This window comes from Lupinus angustifolius, unplaced genomic scaffold (genome assembly GCF_001865875.1).
Source record: "Lupinus angustifolius cultivar Tanjil unplaced genomic scaffold, LupAngTanjil_v1.0 Scaffold_1_814, whole genome shotgun sequence".
NCBI classification, from domain to species: domain Eukaryota; kingdom Viridiplantae; phylum Streptophyta; class Magnoliopsida; order Fabales; family Fabaceae; genus Lupinus; species Lupinus angustifolius.
Window position 1 is genome coordinate 277,242 of NW_017716132.1, and position 14,154 is coordinate 291,395.

At 28.5% G+C, this 14,154-nt stretch overlaps 1 pseudogene; it reads left to right on the forward strand.

Moving 5' to 3' along the window:
• The first annotated feature begins 5,904 nt into the window (after positions 1 to 5,904).
• LOC109337044 lies at positions 5,905 to 12,281 on the forward strand (annotated as a pseudogene).
• The last annotated feature ends 1,873 nt before the right edge of the window (positions 12,282 to 14,154 follow it).

The following is a 14,154-nucleotide window of genomic DNA, read 5'->3' on the forward strand; positions in this document are numbered from 1 at the left end:
CGAGACAATATTTTTTTGTTGAATAGTTAAGAACACATGTGTTACTCGTATGTTCATATACTTAAGAATATACATGTTACTTGTGCATTGACATGATTTAAGTCTACTCAAATACATATGTAAAATAAATGACTTAAGTCACCTGTATTTTAAGAAGAAATTAATAAGGTCATGACATAAGATAGATGAGGTGCATCGCACATGATGAAGGTTTTTAGGTGAGATTCTCCTACGAGCTGACATGTGGCGAGTAACAAATGTTATAATATGGTGAGATGTATTGAAAAAGAAGGGTCACATGAACTACAGAAAAAGTCACATGATAGAATGTGTGAGAATCTATGATAAAAATGTGGATATGTTTTGGTGGGAAAAATGAAAGAGAAGTTGACATTTTTCATGATGGACATTTTTTTATTATATAGGTAATAAATATTTGAAAAAAGTAAGCAAAAATAATGTAACAAATTTGTGGGAAATATTCGAGGGGGCAATTTCCCCACATGCGCCCCCAAGGAAATCTGTCATTGCCTATAATGTTATATAGATAAAATATTGGACAATAAAATATCAATAAGAGAATAGACTTTATGTAATATACATATGTGAATGATGTATTGGAGGAGTAAAATGAGCAAAATCAAGAGCATGGAGTAGGTTTAAGTCAACTGTGTGTAGCTTGTACATTTCTTTTCTAGAAGGACCAATTAGTTAACTAACTAACTTTATTAGTTAGGTTAGTTATTTTTTTAGTGGTCGGTAAATTATTCATAATTTACAATATATTTAAATCCATCTATTATAGTTAAGAGATTAAATCCAACGAATTTTTAATAACTGATGGATTTTTTTTTTGGTTTCCCACAGGTATCCTCGCACTGGAGACAATCCTGTTCGAGCCGGACACATCCACAGGTAAGTGGGGCTAACTCTCCCAACGGGCATTTTTTCCATCCACAAGACTCGAACCCGGGTTCTTGCTTAAGGGGAATCAAGCATGTACCACTTGAACCAACGCCCGTTGGTAATAACTGATGGATTTGAATCCACTCATTATATCCAATGGATATCCTTATTTATATATCCATTTGGATGGATATACAATCTATCCCAAAAATAAACATTCAAAACTAATATTCTCTGATTTTCAATTTCATTTAATTTATTACCTATATAAGAAAAAAATGTTCAGCATAACTAATGTTAACTTTTTCACTTTTTCCGTCCAAAACTTGTCCACATTTTTATCATAGACTTTCATACATTGTATCATGTGACTCTTTGTTTAGTTCATGTGATTCTTCTTTTTCAATGCATCTCAGTATATTATAACATTTGTTACTTGCCCCTTGTCAGCTCGTGAGAGAATCTCACCAAAAAACCTTCATCATATGCAATGTACCTCATCTATCATATGTCATGACCTAATTAATTTCTTCTTGGAATACATACGACTTAATTCACTTTTCCAGCCCAAATATATTAAACCTTCCATTTTTTAGAGTTTCTCATTTTAATTTTTTTTATTAATTTCTTTATAAAATACATGTGACTTAAATCATTTATTTTACTTATGTATTTAAGCATACTTGAATCATGTGAATGCACAAGTAACATATATACTATTAACTATATGAATACACGAGTAATATATGTGTTCATAATCATGTGACAAAAAAATATTGTCTTGTGCGTATGCACATATAACTTATTAGTGGGAGAACATCTTCTACCCCAAAAAGGTAGTACCACTCCATGTGCCACTGCACGTGATTCGTCAAAAAATATTTAATTATAAAAATTTAATTTAAATATATTTTTTTGTATCAATCACAGTCAGTGGTTCACAAAGTATCATATTATATGAGATAATAGATGTGCTCCCCCTACTAGTGCATGTTGAAAAGATATCTAATTTCAAAAACTCTTATATATGGATTGAAGATTACTATTTACATTGTACCTGAACCGTTTATACTTTTTATTATATAATAAAAAGTATCACAAAAAACAAAGACATCCAATACTTTATTATTTGAAAGTTGTATATAATGATGAATCAATAAGAAATTAAATATTTTCATTATTTTCCAATTAATATTTTTTTCAATTATTATTCACTTTAGAGGGTCGAGATTTAATGTCATGTCATACTTTATATCATACAATATTGTCAAATGAGTTATATCTTCACAGTTGCAAAAGTTGGATTGCATAAACAAAATACTTACGTGCGATATATTATCAATATTAAATTATTTATAAAATTTATTTGATCTTATTAATAAATAAATGTGTATCTCTATAATCTATTTTATAAATGCAAAATTATTATTGAACTCAAATGAAATAATAATATTATAAGAAATATTAATATTTATATATATAAGATAACTTGGTTCATTATTTATAATATTTAAAAGCATCATATAAATTGCAGAATATAAAAAATATTTAAAAAATCAAACAAAAATAATGTAACAAATTTGTGGGAAATATTTGATGGGGCGCCCCCAAGATTATATGTCATTGTCTATAATGTTATATAAATAAAATAGTGGACAATAAAATATAAACAAGAGACTAGACTTTATGTAACACACTTGAGAATGATGTATTAGATGAGTATATTAGAGGAGTAAAATGGGAAAAATCAAGAGCATGAAGTAGGTTTAAGTCAATAGTGTGTAGCTTGTACATTTCTTTTCTAGAAGAACCAATTATTTAAGTAACTAATTTTATTAGTTATGTTAGTTACCTTTTGTTAGTGGTGGATAAATTATCCATAATTTACAATTTGTCCCTATCCATCCATTATAGGCAATTACCCCCACATGTGCCACCAAGATAATTTGTCATTGCCTATCATGTTATGTAGATTGAATATGAGACGATAAAATATCAACAAGAGAATAAAGTTTATGTAACACATATGAGAATGATGTATTGGATGAGTATATTGGAGGAGTAAAATGAGATAAATCAAGAGCATGAAGTAGGTTTAAGTCAGTGTAGCAAATGTTACAAATCCAATAATTTTTAGTTCAGAGATGAAATCCAATAAATTTTTAGTAATTGATGAATTTGAATCCACTCTTTATATTCAATAATATTCTCATTGATATATTCATTTGGATGAATATCCAATCTATCCAAAAAACAAACATTCAAAACTTATATTCTTTGATTTTCAATTTCATTTAATCTATTACCTATAAAAAGAAAAAATGTTCATCATGACAAATGTCAACTTTTCCTTCACTTTTTCCCTCCAAAACATGTCCACATTTTTATCATAAATTTTTACACATTGTATCATGTGACTCTTTGTTTAATTCATGTGACCCTTCTTTTTCAGTGCATCTCACCATATTATAACTTTTGCAACTCACCACTTGTCAGCTCGTGGGGAAATCTCACCTAAAAACCTTCATCATGTGCAATGCACCTCATCTATCATATGTCATGACATCATTAATTTCTTCTTTAAATACATGTGACTTAAGTCATTTATTTTACTTATGTATTTGAGTAGACTTGAATCATGCAAATGCACAAGTAACATGTATATTCATAATTATATGAATACACAAATAATATATGTATTCTTAACCATGCAACAAAAAAAATATTGTTTCGTTCGTATGCACAGGTAACTTAGTAGTGCATTTTGAAAAGCTATTTATTTTCAATAGCTCTTCTATATGGATTGAACATGACTATTTCCATTGCAGCAGAATTGTTTATACTTTTTATTGTATAATGAAAAAGTATTAAAAAACAAAGACATCCAATACATTATTATTTGACATGTGTATATAATGATGAATCGATAAGAAATTAAATATTTTCATTCTTTTTCAATTAATATTTTTTTCCAATTATTATTCATTTTATAGGTCCGGATTTAATGTCATGTCACACTTTATATCATACAATATTGTTAAATGAGCTATATCTTCACAGTTGGAAAAGTTGGATTGCGTAAATAAAAATACTTACGTTCGATATGTTATCAATATTAAATGATTTATAAAAATCTATTTGATCTTATTAATAAATGAATGTATATCTCTATAATTATTTTATAAATGTAAAATTATTATTGAACTCAAATGAAGTAATAATATTATAATAAATATCAAATTTTATATATATAAGATAACTTTGTCCATTATTTATAATATTTAAAAACATCATATAAATTGGAGAATATAAAAAAATATTTGAAAAAGTAAAACAAAAATAATGTAACAAATTTGTGGGAAATATTCGAGGGAGCGCCCCCAATATTATCCATCATTGTCTGTAATGTTGTATATGAACAAGAGAATAGACTTTATGTAATATAAATGAGAATGATATATAGGATGAGTATATTAGAGGAGTAAAACGGGCAAAATCAAGAGCATGGAGTAGGTTTAAGTCAATAGAGTGTAGCTTGTACATTTCTTTTCTAGAAGAACCAATTAGTTAAGTAACTAATTTTATTAGTTTGTTAGTTACCTTTTGTTAGTGGTGGATAAATTATCTATAATTTATAATCTATCCAGATCCATCCATTATAGGTAAGGGATAAAATCCAATAAATTTTTAGTAATTGAAGAATTTGAATCCATCCATTATATTCAATGAATATCCTTGTTGATGTATCCATTTGGATGGACATCCAACCTATCCAAAAAACAATCATTCAAAACTAATGTTCTTTTATTTTCAATTTCATTTAATATTCAAGAAAATTAATTTCAAGCAAATTCGTGAAAGATTCAAACTCTCACTTTTAATATTTTATTAAGTTGAGATCAATTATAGTACATGTGGATGTAATTAATATTAAAAGTTTATTCTAAAGTACATGACATATATAAGTATGAGAAAAAATGTATACACTAATAATATATGAGTTTTATGCACTATCATTGCATCATCCATTATTCATATTTAATCATCTTTGATTCATAAAAAATAATCAAAATGAATGGTGAATGATGTAATGATTAATATAAATTTTACATAACAATGCATGGATATTGCACTCTATAAGTATTTGTTAAAAATATTACACATATAACCTTAAGCGTCACATGTTTGTAGAATATTGAAACAATTTTTTTTAAAATAAAAAAAATTACTTTTGTAAAAAAATGATTTTTAAATGTGTTTTTGAAATGATTTTAAATATATTTTTTTAAATGTGATTTTAATTTTTTTTATTGAGATAATAGTTTTTAAAATAATGATTTTCTTTGTAATATTTTTAGTTCAAATAAAAAATCAAATGGATTGGATATTCATCATTCCAAGTACACTAGACAAAATAGAATTATAAATGAATATATTAAGGAGAAATTTGGAGTATGTCATATTGTAAACAATACGTACAGTACAATGATGCTTTATGTAGTTTGGATATGTATGGAGAAGACTAGTAGAAGCCCCGATAAGAAGAGTAGATCAAATGGAAGCTAATTTAATTCATCGAGGGAGAAGGAGACCAATAAAAACCATAGGGAAAACCATAAAGAAAGCCTTATCAATCAATGTTTTATCATCGAACATGATTTTTTATAAAACATTATGGTTTCTTTGAATCTATGTAGCCAACTCAACTTAGTGAGATAAAAATTCATTCTTGTTATTATATTTATCATATCAAACAAATATAGAAAATTGAGAGAGTGAATGAATAGTTGGATTTGGAAATTAGGACTGTTAAGAGATGGGATAATGTGAGTGACTCATATATGACTATATTATATTATTTTTATTTAATTTCGGATATTTGTTTCCATTTTGGCATCCAAAGACCACCAATAATGTAACAGTAATCTTCCATACTATAAATATGAATTGTTAAACAAGGAGATCATCATAAATTTTCTCATCTTAATCAAGCTTATAATGGATTTTTATTCTTTGAAAGCTACATGCCATGTTATGCTATATTTAATTTATCTTCTTGCTTTTCATTGTTATGCTGATACCAACCAGACATCAATATTAGTTGTAAATGCTACTTCTAACTTAACACCAAGGCGAATTCCTGATACCTTTTTTGGAGTATTCCTAGAGGTGAGTAATAAAATTTAGCATGTAATTGGCCATCATTTTTTCATAAAAGAAATAATCCTTTGGCTAACATATTGCTTGGTTCATAAAACCAACATCTTGCAATTTTTATTGGCCACTCATTTTTTTATACTCACTCTTTCTACTCATTTTTAATTTATAATAATATCTAAATTTATTTTCTCATCGTTATAGTAAAATAAGATATTTTTAAAGAAGGACTTTTACTACTTATATTATTATCTCTATTAATTGACTTATTACAGAAGATAAAACTGAAAATATCAATTTCCCAATTAAAATGTTATGAAAAGTAAAAAATTATTCAACTGAGAGTGAGTGTAATTATCCAATATTGTTTCTTATTCTTTAAATTTCTTTTCAGGAGATTAACCATGGTGTTAGTGGAGGATTATGGGCAGAACTTGTGAGCAATAGAGGTATTTTTTCATAATCCTTTGTTCATCTCGTGTTTCCACTATGTCTCAATTGGACTCAATATTTTTGAAATATCATTTATTTTCTTATCACAAAATAATGTTTTAGGTTTTGAAGCTGGAGGCACATCGTCAAATATTAATCCTTGGTCAATTATTGGAGATAACTCATCCATTTCTGTTTCAACCGATCTTACCTCTTGCTTTAAGAGGAATAAGGTTGCATTACGAATGGAAGTGCTTTGTGGTGGCACAAAGCCTTGTCCATCTAGTGGGGTTGGCATTTCTAATCCTGGTTTCTGGGGCATGGTAAGACAAATTAATATTTCCATTATATTATATATTAACTCCTACAAATAACTAATTATGAGAATAAAGTAATTAAAGACTCATTATTTCACAAGTCTATAAAAAAATTAAATATGACATGAAATATTGTTTACGACTTTTAGAAGTACTTATTTTTGGCAATGAAGTAACTTTTAACCTTTATGCGTGTTTTTTCTTCATTTGCAGAATATTGAGCAAAGGAAGAAGTATCAAATAGTATATTATATTAAAGCCTTAGCAAAACTTGATTTACAAATATCATTCACCGGAGCCAATAGTGAAAAACTTGCATCAACTAATGTCACGTGAGTTTCTTTAACATATAAGACTTTCTACTATCCTAACATCTTCGTCTAAACTGTCCCCTAAAAAAGTGGAGCCATGCAACTATAATTTGATTCGTTAATAATGAAAATTTATCCACAAAATTTGTGAGTTTCAATATTATTGCTCTCTAAGGTGCACAGTTACCTCTTTTTATTTTAAGGTATGAGCTAGAACCCCCATCATGAACCTGTAAAATTATGTTTTTTTATTGATTGAGATATACAACTAATTGATAGAATTTAATTTGGCAGCGTTGGTAATACTACAAATTGGACAAGAATGGTGAATATATTGGAAGCCAATGCATCATACCATAATGCTAGCCTACAAATAACAACAACAACTAAAGGGGTTTACTGGTTAGATCAAGTATCAGCCATGCCTATGGACACATATAAGGTATATATAAATCTATCTATCAATAATGAACTAGACTATGTTAGATTCCTCAAGAATGAAAATTTAATTTTCATAATGTCAAATATGTGACTCCCTTAAGAATATTTTCATATCTCCGGCTACTACTCTTAGAAGAAATAAAAATATTGTTATTAATTTTTTTATTGTTTTTAATTTACTAATGATAAAAAAGTTAAAAGCTGTAATACAATCTAAAATCATGTGAATGATATTAAAATTCAATTTTTAGACATTTTCGTTTAAAATTCTTCTTATAATGATGACTTTCCGAGTAGAGTTGAATATTTTCATTCTTCAGTGACATGAATTGACTAACCGTGCAAAAACTATTTTGAGCTAATTGTGTATTATTATTAAGTCCATTAGTATTAAAATATATTGAAAAACTTATTTTATGTCGTGTGAATTGGAATCATACCCCATATAAGTAATAAAGGTAGCTATTAAAATTTAAATGTAACAAAAGTTATCTCAAATGGATGAATATAGTCATTGTTTTGCATCTCATTGGTTAATTATTGGCAATGCTTTTTTTATTTTCATTTTATTCTTTTCCACATCAATTCATTCTTCTCTTGATATAGGGTAATGGCTTCCGAAATGACCTTTTCCAAATGGTGGCAGAATTAAAACCAAAATTTTTAAGATTTCCAGGTATGTATATAAATATATTTTTAAAGTGGACTTTTTATTCAGTATATAATATTGTGAATATGAATTCCTATCTTCAAACTAATCCTTAATTTCATAACTCAAATGTTTGATAAATATTCAGTTCCAATATTTTTAGGGTAGGGATCCATTTACTCTAAGAGAGTAAGTGGAAATGATTTACTCCACATCTTAATCATTCATTCTAGGGAAATCCAATGGTTAAGATTCACTCACTAATTCAAACAATTGGATTTCCCTAGAATGAATGATTAAGATGTGGAGTAAATCATTTCCACTTACTCTCTTAGAGTAAATGGATCCCTACCCTAAAAATATTGGAACTGAATATTTATCAAACATTTGAGTTATGAAATTAAGGATTAGTTTGAAGATAGGAATTCATATTCACAATATTATATACTGAATAAAAAGTCCACTTTAAAAATATATTTATATACATCATGCCTATGGACACATATAAGGTATATATAAATCTATCTATCAATAATGAACTAGACTATGTTAGATTCCTCAAGAATGAAAATTTAATTTTCATAATGTCAAATATGTGACTCCCTTAAGAATATTTTCATATCTCCGGCTACTACTCTTAGAAGAAATAAAAATATTGTTATTAATTTTTTTATTGTTTTTAATTTACTAATGATAAAAAAGTTAAAAGCTGTAATACAATCTAAAATCATGTGAATGATATTAAAATTCAATTTTTAGACATTTTCGTTTAAAATTCTTCTTATAATGATGACTTTCCGAGTAGAGTTGAATATTTTCATTCTTCAGTGACATGAATTGACTAACCGTGCAAAAACTATTTTGAGCTAATTGTGTATTATTATTAAGTCCATTAGTATTAAAATATATTGAAAAACTTATTTTATGTCGTGTGAATTGGAATCATACCCCATATAAGTAATAAAGGTAGCTATTAAAATTTAAATGTAACAAAAGTTATCTCAAATGGATGAATATAGTCATTGTTTTGCATCTCATTGGTTAATTATTGGCAATGCTTTTTTTATTTTCATTTTATTCTTTTCCACATCAATTCATTCTTCTCTTGATATAGGGTAATGGCTTCCGAAATGACCTTTTCCAAATGGTGGCAGAATTAAAACCAAAATTTTTAAGATTTCCAGGTATGTATATAAATATATTTTTAAAGTGGACTTTTTATTCAGTATATAATATTGTGAATATGAATTCCTATCTTCAAACTAATCCTTAATTTCATAACTCAAATGTTTGATAAATATTCAGTTCCAATATTTTTAGGGTAGGGATCCATTTACTCTAAGAGAGTAAGTGGAAATGATTTACTCCACATCTTAATCATTCATTCTAGGGAAATCCAATTGTTTGAATTAGTGAGTGAATCTTAACCATTGGATTTCCCTAGAATGAATGATTAAGATGTGGAGTAGTTTTTTTTTCCATATTTTTATGTAATTTAGACATTTTAAATCATTAAATCAGTTTTTGAATTATTTTTGAAGAAATCACTTTTTTAATTAATTATATTTGATTGTCAATACATTAGGTGGTACCTTCGTTGAAGGAAATAGACTAAGAAATGCATTTAGGTGGAAAGATACTGTTGGGCCATGGGAGGAAAGACCTGGTCACTTTAATGATGTCTGGGATTATTGGACTGATGATGGCTTTGGTTATTTTGAGGGTCTCCAAGTGGGTTAATTATTACAGTTGAAATCGAATTTTCCATTTAGTTGAAGTTATATATCTGAATATATTTACATTGAGGCAAACTAATGAGATTATTTGTCTTGAGCAGCTAGCTGAGGACCTTGATGTATTGCCAATATGGGTGTTTAACGCTGGTATATATATTTTTACTATGTTGTTTGAAATTTGTTCTCATTATAACCTCTTTTAAAACTTAATTCCCTCTTCTATTTTATTGAATAATTATTTAGGTATCAGTCGTAAGGAAGAAGTTAATTCATCAGATCTTTCACCATATGTGCAAGTATAACCTTCTTGTTTACTTTTATTTATTTATTGATTTTTAAATTTTATAGTTAATATTTTATTGACAACTTTGTATTTATATATATAGGATGCTCTAGATGGCATTGTTTGCAAGAGGTTCTAATTTATCAAAATGGGGTTCTGTTAGAGCAGCTATGGGACACCCTAAACCATTTGACTTGAGATATGTAGCAATAGGAAATGAAGATTGTGAGATGAATAACTATAAAGGCATGCCTTTTTCATTTTCTTAGGAATAAATATAAAATGAATGATAATTTCTTCATGTATTTACTAATTAGTGTAATAATTTGTTTCATATGGCTAATAGCCTTTGATAAGATGTACATGCACTGAAAAATTATTAATGATATGCATATATAAATATATATGAATATATATATTTCTTGTTTATTGTATTTTCAGGAAATTATCTTATAATCCATGATAAGATAAGATCTGTCTATCCAGATATTCAAATTATCTCAAATTGTGATGGCTCTGATAAACCAATAAATCAACCGGCTGATTTGTTTGAATATCATGTAATATTATTCTAATTGCTCTTCTAAAGCTTTATTTGTCCCATAATCAAATTTTAGAAGGAAAAAACATGTGTTTATGTCTTTTTATATTTGCTAACTTATTGATCACCACCCTTTTAAATGTTTTGTTTCTTTCCTCCCAGCTTTATACAAATTCTAAGGATATGTTTCAAAAGTCTAGTAAATTTGATAAAACATCACGATCTGGTCCAAAGGTTAGATTCATTGATTTTATTAATCACTCCTTGAATTTAGTATTATGGATTATCATTTCACACGCATTCATTATAGGAATGGTCATTTTGATTTTACAGGCTTTTGTTAGTGAGTATGCTGTGTGGAAGGAAGATGCTGGAATGGGAAGCCTTGTGGCTGCAGTGGCAGAAGCAGCATTTCTTATTGGACTAGAAAGGAATAGGTCTATTTTTATATACTTTGCTTATATTTTTTAAAGATTATTTTTCTGCTTCAAATATAAATAAATCATTTCATTCCATTTACTTTATATGCAGTGATATCGTCCAGATGGTTTGCTATGCACCACTTTTTCTGAATATAAATGACAAGATGTAATTTTCTTATACTTATGTCATGAAACTTCTATCATCTTTCATGTTCTTTTCTTATATAATAAGCACTCTTGATAGTCATTCAGAAATTGATAATTTGTTAATATCATCATAGTTGGCTTCCGGATGCTATTGTGTTTGACTCTTATCAACATTATGGAACTCCAAGCTATTGGGTGCAGAAACTTTTTACAGAGTCAAGTGGAGCAATATTTCTCCCCACAACACTGGAGACAAATTCATCAAACTCACTTATTGCATCTGCAATTAATCCAAAACAGTCTAAGGATAATCAAAATTACATAAGAATAAAGGTAAAATAACACGCCTTTTAACTCTACAATTATAGCGTGACATTGAATCACAATGATAAGACGATATTGAACCATATTTGGGTTGCATTAGGCCACATAAAACTCATATTATTGTTTTATTCACAAAAAAACATTCATACTGTATGACCACAATCTGTATTGCAATAACCACAACCATCACTATAACTGCTGACCATCACCTCAATTTAAAACAATACTGTGTATATGCTTCCACTGGTACTTCTATTTACTTTATTGACTTTGGCAGGTAGTGAACTTTGGAATTAACTCCCAGAACCTTCAAATTTCTGTAAATGGATTGAACTCGACTATTAAACAACTTGGTTCAACAAAGACAGTATTGACATCATCAAACTTAATGGATGAAAATTCCTTCTCGGAGAAAATGAAGGTACACGTTATATTATTTAAACTTCATGCATATACGCCTAGTTAGCCTTGCTTATAAAATACTTTCGGTTACAATATTTTGATTTATTTTAAATACAGGTCGCACCCCATCAAAGCTCACTTGATAATGCTGCTGAGAAAATGAATGTTATACTCCCTCCCTATTCAGTGACAGTATTTGATTTATTAATATAATGATTACCATTTAGCTACATCTCGTAAGATTTATAGCATGAAAACGAACACAATTGAAAAGGAAGTAGAGTATTTTAACTTTCGATTTTTCTAAATATAATATTCTACCTTTTGCTCTAGTGAATAATAACTTTTTGTTCCTAATGTTATTATTTCTCTCTCATTATATTTTCTTGCAATATAAGTTGTGATACATGTTTGTATTTGGACAAATTTTGTGCAATTCGTTATTGCCATTATAAGTTGCACTTAATACGAAGTATAGTAAGGAAATGGGCAAATTTACATCATGTGTGTATCTTGACTATATATTTATAATCTTAGTATACCTTTTTGAAATATGTATCATTTTAGTATGCTTTTAGCAGAACTGGTGGATAGGTAATGTGATTTCAAAAAAGTTGGGATTGAGAAATACAAGTTCAAGCAAACTCATGCTTCGGCAATGCGAATCCACCATAACTTTTATTTCTTTAGTCTACCTTATGAATTTGTGGTTGTTAACCCTTACTTTAACCACTTTGAAAAAATAACCATCGTAAGACTGAAATGACAACTAAAAAGATGGATGAATTAGTTGTTAAAGACTATGACTGATTTTTCTACACAATTTAAGAGTTAATAGCAACGGAAAATAATATGAAAAAATAATCAAGTAAATGTAAGGAGATAAAGAGAACAGAGTACACAGATGTTTTTATACTGATTCATATTCTTGTCCACTGAAGGCTATATCCAGTACTCTTGCAACACAAAAAATTTCCTCAATAGATATTAAGAGTAGTAGTTACAATTTCTCACCCCGACATTCCCTTGTACCTTACTCACACTCTAACACCTATATCACTCTTTGTAAAACACTATTTCTAAGTGACTCTATCTCTTTTCTTATCACACCCTGTGAAAGAAAGTAATTCACAACTTTGAATGAAGAATATGTTTAACAATGGCAATGGATTGCCTTTATAAATTTTTGAAGTTATAAACTTTTGCAATCCAATAACTCATGTATACTATAATACTAATGCTCACAAGGTTTGAATAAATTGCAATAACACTTAAGACAACTTTGCAAATCAAGTTCTGAAAGTTATGAACAAGTTGCACTAAGTGTAGAACAAGTATTTCAGAAAATTGTAGTTTTAGTGAGTGATTTCAATCTGAGCTATGTTATGAAAATGTGTGTACTCTTATATGTTTCAAAGCCTTTATATAGACTTTCCAATCAACCAGAATACCTGTTAAGTGCCAAATTGTAGTAAAATTGTACATGATTTGTGGGGCACTTAGTATGCATTTATGTTATAATTGTATACAATTCCTGATAACTTAGTTAATTTTGCTCTGTTTAGGAATTTATTGTGTTTTTGTTGTTTCAGGTTAATAAATAAAGAAAAGAGGAGAAAAAAGAAGAAGGATGAAGATTCTGAATATTGCAAGTCTCGCCTAAGTGAGGAAAGAGTCGCTCAAGCGACAAATAAGAGAAAAAGCAACAAAATACCTGATGCTTCTCGCTCAAGCTAAGGATCCTCGCCCAAGCGAGAATGTCCTGGCTCAAGCGAGGTAGTGGGCGATAATTCACCAATTGCTTCTATTGTTCTTCGCTCAAGCGAAGGACACCTCGCCCAAGCGAGGTGCTCAAGCCTGAGAATCTCTTGGATCCTCGCCCAAGCGAGAATCTCTAGCTTGGGCGAGAGTATGGAAGTTGGAGATAGAAGTAGCAGTTTCAGAATGGAAAAGACATTCACTCATATTTTAGAAAAGAAATCTGGCACGAAAATAGAGAGGAAGAAGATAGAAATCGTGGGAACGATTCTATTACTCATTTTCTTTGTATTAGTTCATAATTTAGGCATTATAATAGCGAGAATGA